The following is a 16690-nucleotide window of genomic DNA, read 5'->3' on the forward strand; positions in this document are numbered from 1 at the left end:
CCCCCTCCTCCTTTCCTTCCTCTCTTGCTTCTTAGTTCAGTCAAAAAATCTTTGGAGTCAGGGGCCTGGGTGAAGAAGATGTGTATGGCATCTCTGGAGGCTGCCAGGGACCCACATAAGGAAATTATGCCAATGTGGGTAGCATCTCAGAGGCAGGGAGAGGGCCACACAAGGACTATTTGCTAAGTGGGGTGGAGGAGGATTGAGCAAATAAGGACATATATTGAGGATAATGGGATCTAGGCTTCTAGATCCTGGAAGAAAGGACTTACAAACATGGGAAGAGGGAAAGCTGGAATGAAATCTGTGGTGTTGGATTGGAAGCAGAGATACCAAAATGAACTTGCGTTTTTAAAATATGTACACAGATAGATAGATAGACACAGAAATAAATATAGATGTAAATGTTTGTATGTGTGTCTCCATATACATACATGTATCCTTGGATGTGTCCACTGAGAAGGGCTGGGAGCTTCAACCCTTCAATAACAATGAAGTGCCTAGTGCCCAGATCTTGATTTCTAAATACCATCCTCCTCTAATAGGTGTTAGAGCTCAGCAGAGAAATGGCCAGTTCAAGGCTGGGACAGGGAAAGTACAAAATGAGTCTGGAACATCTGTTATGCCAGAAAGTTAAAAAGTGCTCAAAAAATGGTGGGGACACATCAAAAGGCACAGAAGTTAGTTTGAGGGGCTCATACTAGCCAAATCTGGAACACCACAGCATCAAAATAAATAATGATAATGCTGTGTCATAATTCTTTGAAAAAGCCTGAGTCTACACTTACGTAACGAAATAAATAATAAACAAATGTGGAAAAGAGAAAGCTTCACCCTACAGCAGAATGTCAACAATAAATGTAGAAACAGATATTCAAACCGTTAGGGAAAGTTTGCTGACTGATGAATGAATAAATAAATGAGACTATAACAGCAACAGCAAAAAGACAATCTGGGGGAAGCCACACTCCTTGAGTGTCCACTGACCAAAGATAGGACAATTTGAATATCAATAAAGACAATGTCTGTAATCGGTTACAACACATCAAAGAGTTCATGGATTTAAAGAAACTTAAAAGAGTATCATTGGCTGCTTCTGAAAGATTCTAGGAAACCACCCCACTGTTTTGAAAGTGGGTAAGTGAGGCGAAAGAACCAAGCCTTCCTCTCGCCTGTCCTGTATGATGTAAGCCTCAGGTAAGCAAAGAGTTGCTGAGAGAACTTCCCCTTCTTGGGCGTATCCTAGGTCATAAACGAAGAAAGAACTAGAAAAGCATCCTTCGGCAGCCCCTGATGAATTAATGGAGCCAGACAGTGAACCCTGATCACTGCTAATATCACAAAAAGGGAAACAACCATACATTATGCATCTCCTGGTGGAAGCACACCACACCCCCCAGGAAGTCAGCTCACTAGGAGAAAATAAACCTGCCTTTGACCACGACTCTCCATCCCACTTCCAAAAAAACCAATTATGAGACAAACCAGGAGACACAAACATCAACTCAGATATTTGTTGATATTAAGGAATTAACTGTTTTTAACTGTTGATGATAATGGTATTGCTTATATTTTTAGAAGCATCTTTATCTTTTAGAGATGTCTACCGAAATATTTATAGGTGAAATGATACAGATTCGATGCAATCCTTTCAGAATTTTCTCTGGAATACTTGAGGTGGAGGAAAAAGTTAAAATATGTATAAATAAGATTGGCCGGGAGCTGATAATCGTTGAAGATGGGTGATTTGCATACTGAGTGCTTTACCTTCTTCTTCCATTTGCTTTGTATAGGTTTGAAATTTCTCATAATAAAACTTTTTTTTTTTCAAAACTAGCATGCTGGGGCTGGCCTGGTGGCACAGCCTGTTAAGTTCGCACTTTCCGCTTCGGCAGCCTGGAGTTGGCTGGTTTGGATCCTGGGTGCGGACCTATGCACTGCTCATCAAGTCAGGCTGTGGCAGGCATCTCACACATAAAGTAGAGGAAGATGGGCACAGATGTTGGCTGAGGGCCAGTCTTCCTCAGCACCCACACACACAAAAAGAGGAGGATGGGTGGTAGATGTTAGCTCAGGGCTAATATTCCTCAAAAAAAAAAGAAACCAAAAAAACAAAACTAGCATGCTGTCTGAAACACAAGGCCTCATATGGTATTCCCAGGGCACCAAGGCTAAGAGGATGACTGGGGACGGAAGTCCAGCCCTGCCTGGCCTCTCTTGACAAGCCAGTTGCCTTGGAGGGCAGTGGTGTCAGCAGAAAGAAGGAGCATGTTTTTTTAAAAAAAATTCAGTTAGAGAGGTCATCTTTTTGCTATTCCTAGGGGGAAATCATCCTTTAAAAATTTGTATAAAGGTGACTATCAGGGGGCCTAAACACAGGTGGCATTCGAGAGCTAGCTAGCATCGCAGCGGACAACCTCTTCTCTAATCTGGAGAACGGCCGTGGAGCTGTGAGCGCAGCGCGGGTACCAGCAGCAGAAGCCAGGTAAGACCAAAGGAGAGTGAACAGTAACAGCCGCATTGTTCCGAAGAGCAGCAGGGGAAGGGGACCAGGTTCACACAAGCCAGCGGCCACTAGGAGGTGCATGAGATTCACCGGAGCCTCCGCGGTGGGCGGGGATAAAAGGCGTTCTCAGTTCCAGTAAGTGCTTTGGACGAGGCTCAAGGCATCCGCCTTGCAGTTATATTCAAGCCTGTGTCCCTAAGGTGGGGGTGGCCTCAGGAAACACAGGCCTCCAGAACACACGCACACACCCCACCCTGCCCCAAAGCATTCATATGTGCCTGATAGCCCCAGGATGCTGGCTAATATCCCACAGGTGGCCACTCACTGATTCCAGCCAGCCGTGTGAACCTGTATTTTCCCAACCTAAATCCACGCTTATTAGGTAACTACACATTGGGAGCCTAGTTTGCAATAGGTGCATTTCAAAATGGTGATTGACTTTGCTTCAGGCCACGATTGTTTCAGAACGGCTAAAAAAGTATTTAAACTGCAGGTGGTCGCTCGATTGGAAGTCAGCCTCATCACAGTGGCACACGCAGCATTCATTCTCAATGCCCCGATTCACGCTCCAGCACTGATGCTCGGCCTCCCACACGTTCCCACGCCGCGGGCTACAGACAGAGGACAATGCTCGTCCACAGACTTGCTGTGTGGGGAGCCTGACTCCCCGGTTTCCTCCCTGGTGATTTCCCGACTTGGCCTCTGCAGGAAGCAGAGCTGCTTTTCTCCCAGAGGAGGCCAAATGTCAGAATAGAGGAAAAGGCTGCTAGCAACCAGGGGCCCCGAATGAGAGAGAAGGGGAAAGGCTGGACCCAAGATCCTGAACAGATCATTTTCCCGGAATGGAGAGAGAAAAAGGAAGGTTTTTCTAAAGCTGATTCATTTACTCCAGACACTTCTTGTCCTGATGCCTCTGCATTCCTTCCTGGATCCTGTCCCCCGCGCGTAGATCCTCTTCATTGCTAGTTCTGGAAATCGGTGAGTGATAGGTTAGCATGGGGCTCATCCCATGGTGTCACCTAGCAACGCAATGTTCATAAATAGCCACAATCATCTCTTCTCCAAAAATGGCTAAAACTTCTTTTAAAGACATCAGGAAAAATGCTTAGCTCTTTCCGAGCTGGTGTGAAATATTCCCTTGTCTCAGGCCTCCGATTCCCAGTCTTCCTCTTCAGCGTCTCAGTTTGACCTCCCAGCGTGTTTATCGTTTATCCTCTGCCTTTTTTTTGAATGCACATTTCCTTCTCCGGGGTCACATAACAGCTGTTCATGTAAAAGCCGCCCAGTAGTTCTGTGAACTCCGTTCAGCTCCAAAACAACTCAAAAGCCAAAAACATTCCTATTTAATCCTCATCCCTTGCACTTTGGAAGCATTCAAACTAAAAGTCATAGAATTCTAAGGCTAAGAAAGAATTACTTCTAGGTAAGCTAAGACCATACTAATCAGATAAAAGTTTTACACTTTTATTAAAAGTTGAAATATACGAGGACAAAGAGGGTCCCTTTAACTAGACCAATATCTAGCACACCTTAATTAACTCATAAATCCAACATACATATTTTGAGCATCTACTGTATCTCAAATACTGTGCTGGGTAATGATACAAAGATGAATAAGGTTATGCCATTGTAGGGTTCTCAGTGTGGGGAGAAACGGCAGGAAATTCTCGTGGCAGATGGACTAAACAGCATTCAGGACAAACCACAGTCCTCTAATTCTGTAGTTGTTAAAGATGGAGAGTCACAGACAAACAGCGTTCAGATGAAAACCACGAGGATCCAGCAAAACGTCAGCGTTTTATAACAGAACTGAGTCTTAGGTTCTTGGCTTGAACAAAGGGATGCATGCTGGGGCCAGGTACCGCGCCGGGAGGACTGGGAGGGACAGGAGTCCTGTTTGGGCCGTGTTGAGTTTGAGCTGTCCAGTAGATGTTCATATCAATCAGGAGCAGGCAGGAAACAGATGTGCACCCAAACCGGAGCACTGAAGAGAGTTGAATGAAGAGACCGTAAGAAGCACACAGGCAAGGAGACTAACAAGCAGTGCTGAAGCCCCCTGGGACAAGCCACCGTGCAGAACGGTGACCTGCTGCAGGTCTGAAGAGCAAGGGGAGGAAGGGTGGGCTTATCAGAAGCCAGAGAGAATAGCTGCAGCCCTTGAGGAGGGCCGACCTCAACAGAGAGAAACACCTAACCCACGGTGAGCAGGCCAGGAGGGAAGCAAGGGAACACATAGCCAGCCTCACTCTCATCCTGCCTTCCCATCTATTGCCAATGCCTCCTATTGGGCAAACCCAACTGGAGGTCAGAAGAAAGACAGCTTAGTCAGCCTCACAGGGCACGGAACAGGGAGGAGATGGGAGGAGAGCGGATCTGGAGGGGAAAATGGAAGATATCCAGCTCCACATTCAAATGGAGATGTTAAGAAGGTTTTATTGGTTATGCAAGCTAGGAGCCAAGGGGAGAGGTCAAAATCAGAGATATAAATTTGGGAGCTTTTTTGGTCAATAGATGGTAATTAAAACCACTTTCCAGATGAGACCACTGAGAGAAGATGGAAGGGCTGAGGCCCAAGCCCTGGGGCACAGTTTAGAAGCTTACCAGAGGAGGAGACGCTAGCAAAGGAGCCTGAAAAGGAGTTTAGGGAAAACCAGAAAGTGGTATCTCTAGAGCTTCAAAGATTTCAAGAAAGAAAAAAGGGTTGGTCCATTCTCACGGACAAAGCTGAGAGGTTGGGTAGGAGCGTCTTTCACTTGGAGATATGAGGATAAGAAACACTATGCACAGATGGAATCGTTCCGTCGAATAAGCAGGACTTTAAGGGAGCAAGAAAAAGCAACTTTAATCCCTTTCTCCCAGTTGCCTTAATAATTCTTTCGAGTGGGCTAATTTTGGTTCACCCACGTGGATAAATTTAGGCCAGGCCCATGGTTTTTCTGGTTACTCTCAGATATAATTACTTTAATTATCTATGGCTTCCTAAATTTTCTTTCTGTTGGTTTTCAGAAGTGGAAGGGCCGTTAGAGCTCAGGGACCAGCGGGCAGATGCCCTCTGTCCATGCAGGATCTCCAAGTAGACAGACCAACGCGCAGAACCAGGCCTAGTGCCAGGGGCACGGGGGTGCCTTCCCCAACGCACAGCTGTTCTCCTTTCCCTCCCCTGTGCACTCTGCACCTGCAATGCAAGTCTCAGATGATCTCAGTGCCTCTCTAGGTGGTCACTGTCACGGAGGAAAGCAGATCTAATCACTCGGAGGGTTCTGGTCCTTGGGCCTCAAGGGAGGACCAGAGGAAGAGGGCGATACTTAACACATTTAAAAAATATTGATTGACACCTCCTCTGCTGGGGATCCAAATGATAAACAAAAATAAACATAGTCCCTGGTCTCATGGGGATTACCGTTTATAATTTCTCAAAAATCACACAAATAAACGTCAAGTGCGTGCGTGAAGCCATGAGAGAGCATAACCGGTCAGGAAGTCCAGGAAAAGCTTTCCTGAGGAAATGATGCTGCGGCTTCTGGGGCTTCTTGCAAGGTGAGTAGGAGCTGGTCAGGAGAGGAGATGTGGTGGGAACTGGCAGGCCGGGACTGCATGGCAGGAGAGCACTTGGACTCAAAGACTGAACCGAGGCCAGAGGGGCTGGAGCCCTAGAGGCCCAGGGGGCCGAGGGGGCTGCGGAGCGGGTGTGGCAGGATTCAGGGGCTGTGCTTTGTCCTGGGGCCAATGGGAAGCCACAGAAGGGGTCTGGGCTGGGGAGGCCCTGGATCGGACTTGAAGTGTAGAGAAGGGACTGAGGGAGATGGGCAGGCACAGATGGATGCGGGTGGAACAGACTAATGCTGAAGTCCAGGCAAGAGGTGAGGGCAGCTTGGATCAAGGAGGCAGTGCTGAGCAGCGGCCCCAGAACGGAGTGCAGGAGAGGCTGAGCCCAGAGGACGCTGGGTTTCGAGCTTGCAGACTGGTCAGAGAGTGGTGACAGTCACTGATTTATGGGGAAAGGAAAGGGCGGAAGACCTGAGCAATGTGAGGAACATTCTATTCTTTATACCATCTCTCAGTAGAAGCTGCTTACAGCCAATTTCTTTCCTTTGTGGGCTACCATTAGTACAAAATAATCATCGATTTTGTTAAGGAGATAGTAAGCTACTGAACGTAGGGTTTCACCCTTCAGTATGGGTGCGACTTCGCATAAAATGCGTAAATGTTTTCAAAGCCTGTTCGCATCCAGCATTTTGTTTTGTCCTCACCAAAATTTCCTCAGCTCCCCTCCTCATCCTTGTTCAAAGATTGGCGTGTTCACGATCTTGATCCATTGTGGTGTGTATTTCTGGGCACATCATCAAAAACCTGCAGCTGCTAAATCCATTATGAAATCTTAGAATCTCAGAGGTTTGAGGGAACATTAGCTCGCAGTTACTTCCAAACCACTCATTTTGCTGAGGCCCAAAAGTGCTAGCTAGAGGCAGAGCCAGGATTATAGTCAAATAAAACAAGTACACATGCAGACATTACTCACAATCTCTGATGGTTATTATATTGCTTTCACACAAGGTTTTTAAAGAAATATGCAGAAAATTTAAGATTCGCCTAAGCATGTCCTTGTCATGCTAACATGACAACCCAGTTCTGCTGGCAAGCAGTCCTCATCAATCAGCGAAAGCTGTGTGGCTCCCTACAATGTGCTGTGGGCACTAAAAGGCAGAATAGGTTCAGTTCCCTCACCTCTGCCCCTCCTGGGTGGGTACTGATCCACATCAGGCATTCTCCACTAGGGGAGAGCTGCCCCCAAGCCTCTGACAGAGCCTCCCCAAAGGGTGACTAGGTGAACCAGAAATGTCTACTTTAGCAGGGACCCAAAGTTGTTCTCTGTGCTAGGGTATTGTAAATTGGGTGGTTGCCTGGAAGTTACTTTTTTCTTTTTTTTTTTTTTTTTGGTGAGGAAGATTGGCCCTGAGCTAACATCCATTGCCTGTCTTCCTCTATTTTGTATGTGGGACGCCTGAACAGTATGACCTGCTGAGCGGTGTATAGGACCGTGTCCGGGATCGGAAACTGCAAACCCTGGGCCACTGAGACTATGTACAAACTCGACCACTACACCACCAGGCCAGCCCCAGGAACTTACTTTTGGGGAGATTTGAGGACAAGAAGACTGCTAAAGGGAGAGGAGGAGATGACAGGTGGAGTGGTGGTACTAAAGAAAACAAACCAAGCTTCTTGTACCTAAAATGAACCCCCAAACTTCTAAGATCCCAACAGTCTTCAGGATGAATTTTTGTGCCTCCTTTAGCTTCAAGCTTGCCCTGCATGTTTATTTGGATCTAATTTGTTCTGCAGGAAAATGCTGAAGGCAAGAAATGAGAGAGTTTCAAACAGAGGACTTGCCCCCTACTTAAATCCTACCCCTCATCCTTAGGGCTCCCTCAGCCTCAGGTCCCTCCTTCAACAAACACTCCCTGAGTGCCGTCACTGTAGCCTTTGTGCTAGCGTCTGGTGGCTTGATCCCAACATGGAAAAGACACTCTCTCTGTCCTTAGGGGGGTTACGTCTAGAGGGACTCAGACTGGTAAACAAATATCACCATATGAAGAGAGGTGCTCACTGGCCTAGGAGCGAGTGCTGGAGAAGGTACTAGAAATAAGGATGGGGATGTTGGGGGAGGCTTCACAAAGAGATGATGTTTCAGTGAAGTTTTGAAGAGTACAAATAATTTGATAGGCAGCCAAGGGCATTCGAGGCGGAGGGAAGAGTGTGCGCAAAGGGCACAGAAACATGGAACCACTGGGAAGAAACTGTCAGGTGACGGCAGATGAGGGGTCAGAAACAATCCCTTGCAATGGCTTCAAGATGTTCAGGGCCTTGGCACATAGTAGAAGCTCGTTTTGCTACAGTCATGCTGAGGAGCAAGTAACTTCAAAATCTCTGTGGTTTGCAACAACAAAGGTTGTCATTCCTGTTACCTGGCAGCAATGGGCGTGCTGAGGTGCAGCAGCTCTGTGACTCTGAGACTCTGCTCCAGGCTGCAGGGGGACTACGTGCCGACCCCTCTCTTCCCATTCTAGGACTCAGGCTGACCAAGTGGGCCCTCTAGGAGACACACTGTTCCCACGGCAGATGGCATGGAGGAAACCTCCCATACCCCTAAAAGCTTCTGATTAGAAGTGACGTCCACTCACCTCTCCATGGGCCCAGGCAAGCCGCGTGGCCAAGCCAAACAAAGGAATGAGGAATCATAACAAGGATGCTGATATAAAATGCTCTTTCAGAGGAGGAAATGGATGATTGGAAACGACAACACAGTGCAGCACAAATGGAATGAGAGGGGGTGAGGAAGCGGCTGTTGGAGTAGTGAAAAGGAACAGCAATGCTCCAGTTACTTACTGCTGCGTAACAAGTCACCCCAGAATGTGGCAGCTTAAAGCAACAACAATCATTCCATGATTGCTCGTGGTTTCTGTGCTCTAGAATTCAGGTGGGACTCATCTGGGCTGTTCTGGCTTCGGGTTTATAATGCACTAGCAGTGGAGGTTTGGGGGACTGGGGCCTGGGGTGGCTCACTCTCAGGTAGTTTCAGGGACTCTCCATGTCAGCAGGTTTGCGGATTCTTAACCACGATGACTCCAGGGCCCTCGGGCTGCTTATGTGGTGGCCGAAGCCTTCAGAGTTGAGTACTCCTGTCACCAGGGCGGAGCTGCATCGCCTTTGACAATCCAGCCTGGGGACTCAGGTAGCATCACTTCAGTTGCACTCTAGAGCTGGGATTGACAAGCTTCTTCTAGAAAGGCCCAGACAGGAACTGTTTTAGGATTTCTGGGCCATAAGGTCTCTGTCAGAACTACTCGTGACCGCTCATCTCTGCTGCTGTAGCATGAAAGCAGCCACAGGCAATTCAAAGGAACCTGGCTAGGTTCCAAGAACGCTTAATTTATGCACAATGAAATTTGAATTTCACATGATGTTCACGTGTCATGAAATATTATTCTTTTGATTTTTCCAACCATTAAAAAATGTAAAAACCATTCTTAGCTTGCAGGCTGTATAAGAACAGATGGCAGGGCAGACTTGGCCCACAGGCTATAGTTTGCCAACCCCTTCTCAACTGGAGAGATATCCAGTGGCATACGTCTACTGGAAACACAAGATTTTTTTGTTTTTTAAAGATTTTATTTTATTTTTTTTTCCTTTTATCTCCCCCAAACCCCCCGGTACATAGTTGTATATTCTTCATTGTGGGTCCTTCTAGTTATGACATGTGGGACGCTGCCTCAGCATGGTCTGATGAGCAGTGCCATGTCCGCGCCCAGGATTCGAACCAAGGAAATGCTGGGCCACCTGCAGCGGAGCGCGCGAACTCAACCACTCGGCCACGGGGCCAGCCCCTGGAAACAGAAGTTTTACAGAGAAATGTCTGGGCCACAATTAGACAGTTGGGTGTCACCTGTATAAGGATGGCAGCTGAAGCTCCCCAAACCAGTGAGGTTTCCCCAGAAGGGCGCATTGAGTGGGAAGCCAAGAGGTCCTGGGATGGAATCTTTGAGTCTCGAGTATTCAATACATGATTAGAGATAAGGAGCCAATGAAGAAAGCCCAGAGAAGACAACAGGCCTGCTCCCCTTTTATCTTTTTTCTCCACTCCACTCTAAATTTCAATCTTCCTGACCCCGTGTCCCTTCCCTGTCCCCAAGCCCAATCTCCCACCCCCAGACACTATTTTCAAAGTTAGAGGTAGAGAGGAAGGCATTGCTTGAAATTTGGAAGTGACATTCTTCACACTCCTTTCTGTCCCATTTATTCATGCAAAAATTTTGTGTTAGTGCTCTCAAACCAATTCTCTCTCTCTCTCTCTCTCTTTTTTTTGGTGAGGAAGATTGGCCCTGAGCTAACATCTGTGCCAGTCTTCCTCTATTTTGTGTGTGGGACGCCACCACACCATGGCTTGATGAGCAGTACGTAGGCCTGTGCCCGGGATTCAAACCTATAAACCCCAGCCTGCTGAAGCAGAGTGTGCTAACTTATCCATGACACCACCGGGCCAGCCCTCCCGGTTGATTCTCACTCCAGTGACCCTGTGTACAGCAGAGATACCCTGCTTGGTCTTTGTGTGCCATCCTTCACCTTCCGGTGCTATATCAGACAATGATCTGCTGCTAGTCGTGGAGTTTTCATGGTCAGTTTTTTCAGAACTGGGTGGCCAGGTCCTATACAAAAATTACAATAAGTTTATTTGTGAAATCCTCTGTTATTTAAATACTAGGTGGCATTATTGGATGTTAAAGGTTTTCTTAAAGAAAGCTGGCACAATAAATATTTATAAACCATAATATTTACCAAATGGAGAAACAGATCCACAAATTTAACCATGCGAACTAGTATTTGAAAACATTATTATTTACACCTTATTGACTGAGAAGGAAAATAAATTTCTCTAGAGGAGGCACTAAATTGAAGCCTTTTGAAAAGAGACTGAAAGTTGCTTAGCGATATTTTCTCTGCTTTTCTTTAGTCTTTCAAAAATCTGTTCAGAACCTCTTCAGAGAAGGGACTCTTAACACTGAGTAAATAATTGAAGTAATGAATGTACTTTTTATTCAGTGTTTGCAGTGGGGAATGTTTGATCTCCTGACACAGAAAAGGTCCGGGCAGAAGAGGCAGTAATATTTGATGAGCAAGGTATTAGAAGTGAGTACAGATAATTTTGCAAATTAAGGCCAGGATAAAAGTGACAGAAAAGCAGAAGTAGCAGTGTCGGGACGCAGCTCAGAAGCAGCAAGGCGGAAGCAGCCCCATCACGTGACCAGTTCTGGGAAGACGGATTTCTGGCTGGTGAGGTGGGAACGTGGGAGGGACCCCAGGGACCCTCCCCTGTCTGTGATTCCTCTATACTGTTTCCACGTGGAAATAACATGTCGCCAAGCGTTCATTGATTCAGCAAATATTTAGTGAACTCTAAGCAGAAATACAAATCAAAATCAAGGCTACTGTGTGGGGCTGAAGGATAAACAATATTTAAATAACATTCAGTCCTTGCCCAAGGGAAATTCTACTTTGTTAGGGAAGATTCGACACGTACATGAAAGGACTGCTCTCGACTGGAACATAAAATTTTCTATTAACCTCCTTCCTTTGAGACTAGTGGAGGGAGAAGCCCTGCCTAAGGAAATGGTGATTTCAAAGCCGGGTTTGCTTGTGGTGCAGATAGCCAAGGATCAGGAAGTTGGCACCTTTGTTTAAGAAAACATCTTAATGAGTGTTTTTTTTTTTCCTTTTTTTGTGATGCAAGTTAGCTTCTGGGGCCCAGTCTGGAGGACTAAAGCTTTCCAGTCTAATAATATAAGAGGCTATCTCCTTTATGGACAGGAGAATTCTTTGCGTAACTCTATTTTGCTATTTTAGAGGTTATTTTAGAATTTATGGTATAAATATTTATCAGTCTGCCTTCAAGTGATAACATTTCCCATATAGTCTAAGAACCTTATAGTTCCCTTTCTCCCCTCCCAGTTTTTGTGCTATTGTCATACACTTTATTTCTACATCTGTTATAAGCCACATACTACGTTGTTTTTATTTTCAGTGAAATAGCCAATATTCTTTCAAACAGAATTAAATATAAGGAAAGCATTTGTTACCAGATGAAACTGGGGTTCTCGTGCCCAATGCACATTAAAAAAACCAATTATTACCACATCAGCTTTTGGGGAAAGGAATCAGCTTTATTCTGTGAGATCAACCTGTAGGGAGACAGGGGGCATGTGCCCTTGGGTCTGTCTCCCCTATCCAGGACTTGGGGCATAATTTATGGGATGAAGGGCAGGGCAGTCTGAAGTGTGGAGATAGATGATTGGGGGTAACAAAAAGTGAGTAATTGATGCTCTGCTCAAGCATAGTCGAGCTTCATGGCTCTTCTTAGGACGCATGTTCACAAGGTGGCAGCATTACAATGATCTGAGGGTAGAGTTTTTAGCTCCTTGACATCAAAAAGTTCACTTCCTGAGCATTTGCGCAGGCCTGGTTGATGTGTTGGTGGTCTCAACTGGCCTGAACTGGACAAGGAGTCTCCGTTTCTGAAAAACCCACTCTCAATTACTCTGTTGATAAGAGGGGGCCAGTTGAACTGGTTCTGGAGGGCCCATGGTTACACATTTCTTTGATCATGTAGTTACTACTTCTGGTGCTCTTCATTCTTTTGTTTAGATCCAGATTTCCATCTGGTATCACTTTCCTTCTGGCTAAAAGACTTCCTTTTACATTTATTGCAGTGTGAGTCTGCCAGTAATGAATTCTTTCAGCTGTCATATATCTGCACAAGTCTTTGTTTTGCCTTTGTTTATGAAATATATTTTTCTTGGACATACAGCTCTGATTTGTTTATTTATTTATTTTTTGCTGAGGAAGATTTGCCCTGAGCTAACATCTCTTGCCAATCTTCCTCTTTTTGTATGTGAGCCACTGGCACAGCATAGCCATCAATGAGTGGTGTAGGGCCATACCTAGGAACTGAACCTGGGCTGCCGAAGTGGAGCATGCCAAACTTAACCACCAGGCCACCAGGGCTGGCCCTGATTTTGTTTATTTGATCCAATCTTACTAGAGGTTTATCAATTTTATTAGTTTTTTCAAAACCACTTTTTGGCTCTGTCGATCTTCTATGTTGTATGTTTTCCAGTTTACTAAATTCCAGCCTTATCTTCTTATTTTCTTCCTTTAAACACTCCTTCAACTTTATTACACTATCCTTTTTTAACTTTTCATATGGCTCTTTAGTAGCTCATTCGTTTTAAAACTTTCTTCTCTTCTAATATTAGAATTTAAAGCTATAAATTTCTCTCCAAGCACTGCTTTAGCTGCACCTTACATGTTTTGATATTTGATAGCTATTTTTATTATTGTTCTGGTCTAAAGAATCTTAAACTTTTGTTATAAGCCCCTCTTTAAACCACAAGTTATTTAGCTGTGTGATTCTAATGTTCCATATATACATATATATATATATATATAGCTAATTATCTTTTGATTCCCTAACTTCATTGAGATCAGAGATATGTCTATGACTAATCCTTTTAAATTTATTGAAATTTGTTTTATGACCCAATATATAGTCAGCTTATGTAAATTTTCTAAGTGTGTTTGAAAATAAAGTTTTGAAAACACGTCCACACAGTTTTAGGGTACAGTATGTGTTCCTTAGATCAAGCTTATTAACTATGTAATTAATAATCCTACAAAAACTGAAGGTCAAGGCAAAATCATTTATATGCCAATTTTTCATTTCTAAACCTGATTGCTCCTCAAAACTGTGTTCACATATTTAAGTCCCTATTCAACATCTCCACTGGGACGTCTAATAGTCACCTCAAATGTGATACGGCCTTCCTTCCTACACCGCCAAGACTTCCTCCTTCCCCAGGCTTGCCCACATCAACGTCTCTCCAGACTTAAACCCAAGGATTATTCTCTTTCTCTGACTCCCTCCCCCATCCTCCCCATTTGCTCCATTGGGAAGTCCTTTTGCTACCTCCTCCAGAATATATGCAGAGTCTGTCCACTTCTTTTCATCCTCACCGCCACCCTGATCCAAACAAGGATCTCACCAAGACTATTCGAACAGCCTCCGAATTGGCCTTCCTTCCTCCTTTCTGTTTCACCTCCCTTCTCCCCAACCAGTTCTCTGGATAGTTGCCAGACTAATCTTTTAGAACTGGAAATTATAAAATGTCATCCCCACACGCACTTAAAACCCTTCAGTTATTTCCTCTCATACTTAGAGTAAAATCGAAACTCCTTACCTTGGTTTACGAGGCCCAGATGATCTGGCTTCTGTCTGTTTCCCCATGCTCACTCTGCACCTATTCTGGTCTTCCAGCTCTTTCTTGAAACCCACAAATCTTGTTCTCACCTGAGGGCCCGCATTAGACAGGATAGGATAGGTTATGCCACTGTAAGACACAATCTCTAAATCACACAAAGTATCCAGGGGGCTAGGCAATTTTCTGCGACAACTGTTGTCCACGAGGGGACTCAGTCATTCAGGCTGCCTCAATCTTGAGCTTCCACCATCTCAGTAGGTGGCCTCATCCGTGATTGTTGTGGTAAAGGAAGAGAGAAATAGAGGGTCTCACATCAGCCTGGAAATTATTTCTATCACTTCCTCTCACAGCCCATTTTCCAGAACTAGTCCATAACCCCATCTACGTGCAGGATGTGAGGGAAATGCAATCCTTCTGTATGCCGAGAAGGAGGAACAAGATACGAGTGGCAAAAGTCTCTACCACAAAACTGTTGCCTATTCCTGGAATGCACTTTCCTCTAATTTTCACATGGCTGGCTCCCTACTGACAGTCGGGTCTCATCTCAAATTCACTTTCTTAGGCTCTCCATTCGCCACCCAGGCACTCTGTATTCCAACTAAATATTAATTTTCTGTATATCACTTTCAACTCTCTGATTTAGCTGTTTATTGAACGCCTTCTTCCTACCTAAAGTATAATCCTTGTGAAAGCAGGGAACTTGTCTGTCTTGTTCACCCTGGAATCCTCTTAATATTTGTTGAATAATCTAACAAAATAATCGCTTAAAAATGCAAATCTGATCATGGCATTCCCCTTCCCGTTAACGGATTTTTACAATCTTTGGGATAAAGTTTAAACTTTCTGGTATGACATATGAGTCTTCGTAATATAATGGCTGATTACCTTTCATTCATGCCCAGGGGCTGCCGCTGGGGATGTGGTCGTAAACTTAGAATTTCCAGCTTCATGTCTTGCCCTACTCTTTCCTGTCCTCAGTATTAGACAAAGTCACATAAACAACCTAAGACAGCCAACAAATTCCTGCTTCTTCAGACAGACAGATCCTCCCCAAAGTTAGGATTTATTTAGTGAAGATGGGGACAGATTAATGGTATACTAATATGCAAATTGTACGAAGAAAGAGATCCATTTCTAGTTTGCTTTCACTGGCTGAAGCTGAATCAATGTTTTAAAATAATTGTAGAAAATGCTTATCACTTATATTAGTCATGAGAGTGCTAGATTATGCTGCTGTAACAAAACAAAACAAACAAACAAAAACCCCAACGTACCATAACAAGTGTTTGTTTCTTATTCAGGCAAAGGCCAACAGAGTTCAGGTGGCCCTCCTCCGTCTCCTGGCTGCACCAGCTACGCATGACTCCGAGGGCTCTGCAGCAGGGCGAGAGACAAAGGAGGTGCACTGCTTCTTAATTGCCTTGCCCCAAATGTGACACATGTCACTACCCCTCCAATTCCGCTGGCTAGAACTAGTCATGTGGCCTCAACCTCTCCCGAGGGGAAGGTCGGAGATGTAGAGAAAGCACATGGATACTGGATAAGCACTGACAATCTCTGCCTTAATCAGGTCATCAATTATTCTTTTTATCCTTTCTATCCCAAGAACACAATCAATCCATTCCCCAGGGAGACAAACTAAAGTACGGTCCTATTGTTGCATGCAGCTTAATGTCCTCAATCTCCATGTGATCGATTTCTCTTCTCTGAGACATGTTTCTTCTCCAGAGATCTATGAGACAAAAGAGTTAACTTCTCTGCCCTTCCCTCCAACACATCCACTATATGATGCTGAGGCAAAAACAGTAAAAACTCTCATCTAAAAAGCGGAGGAATTGTAAATATAAAGCAATCAATAATCCACAGCAAGTCCTCCAAGTGGGAGACACCAGAAAGGTCTCCTACCCTAGAAGTGGGAAAAAATCCTTGATCAGCCCCATTCTGCTGAGGAAAACTCCCTTATCCATTGTTCTCTATGGCCCAAGGCTCTGCCGTTTGAGAGGTGTTTTAATTTTCTCTGGCTTTTGTAACAAATTGCCACAAACTTGGTGGCTTCAGTCAACAGAAATTTATTCTCTCACAGTTCTAGAGGCCAGTAGTTTGAAATTAGAACCACTGGGCTGAAATCAAGGTGCCAGCAGGGCTGTGCTCCCTCTGGAGGCTGTAAGGTAGGGGAGAATCCTTTCCTCCTCTTCCAGCTTCTAGTGGCTGCTGGCATCCCTTGGCTGGTGGCTACCTCCTTCCAGTCTTGGAGGCCAGCATCTTCAAATGTCTCCCTGCACCATCCTTACATTGTCTTTTCCTGTGTGTCAACTCTCTTTCTCTTCCTTATGAGGACACTTGTGATTGTATTTAGGGCCCACCTGGATAATCCAGG

The sequence above is a fragment of the Equus przewalskii genome, chromosome 1 (genome assembly GCF_037783145.1).
Source record: "Equus przewalskii isolate Varuska chromosome 1, EquPr2, whole genome shotgun sequence".
Lineage (NCBI taxonomy): Eukaryota > Metazoa > Chordata > Mammalia > Perissodactyla > Equidae > Equus > Equus przewalskii.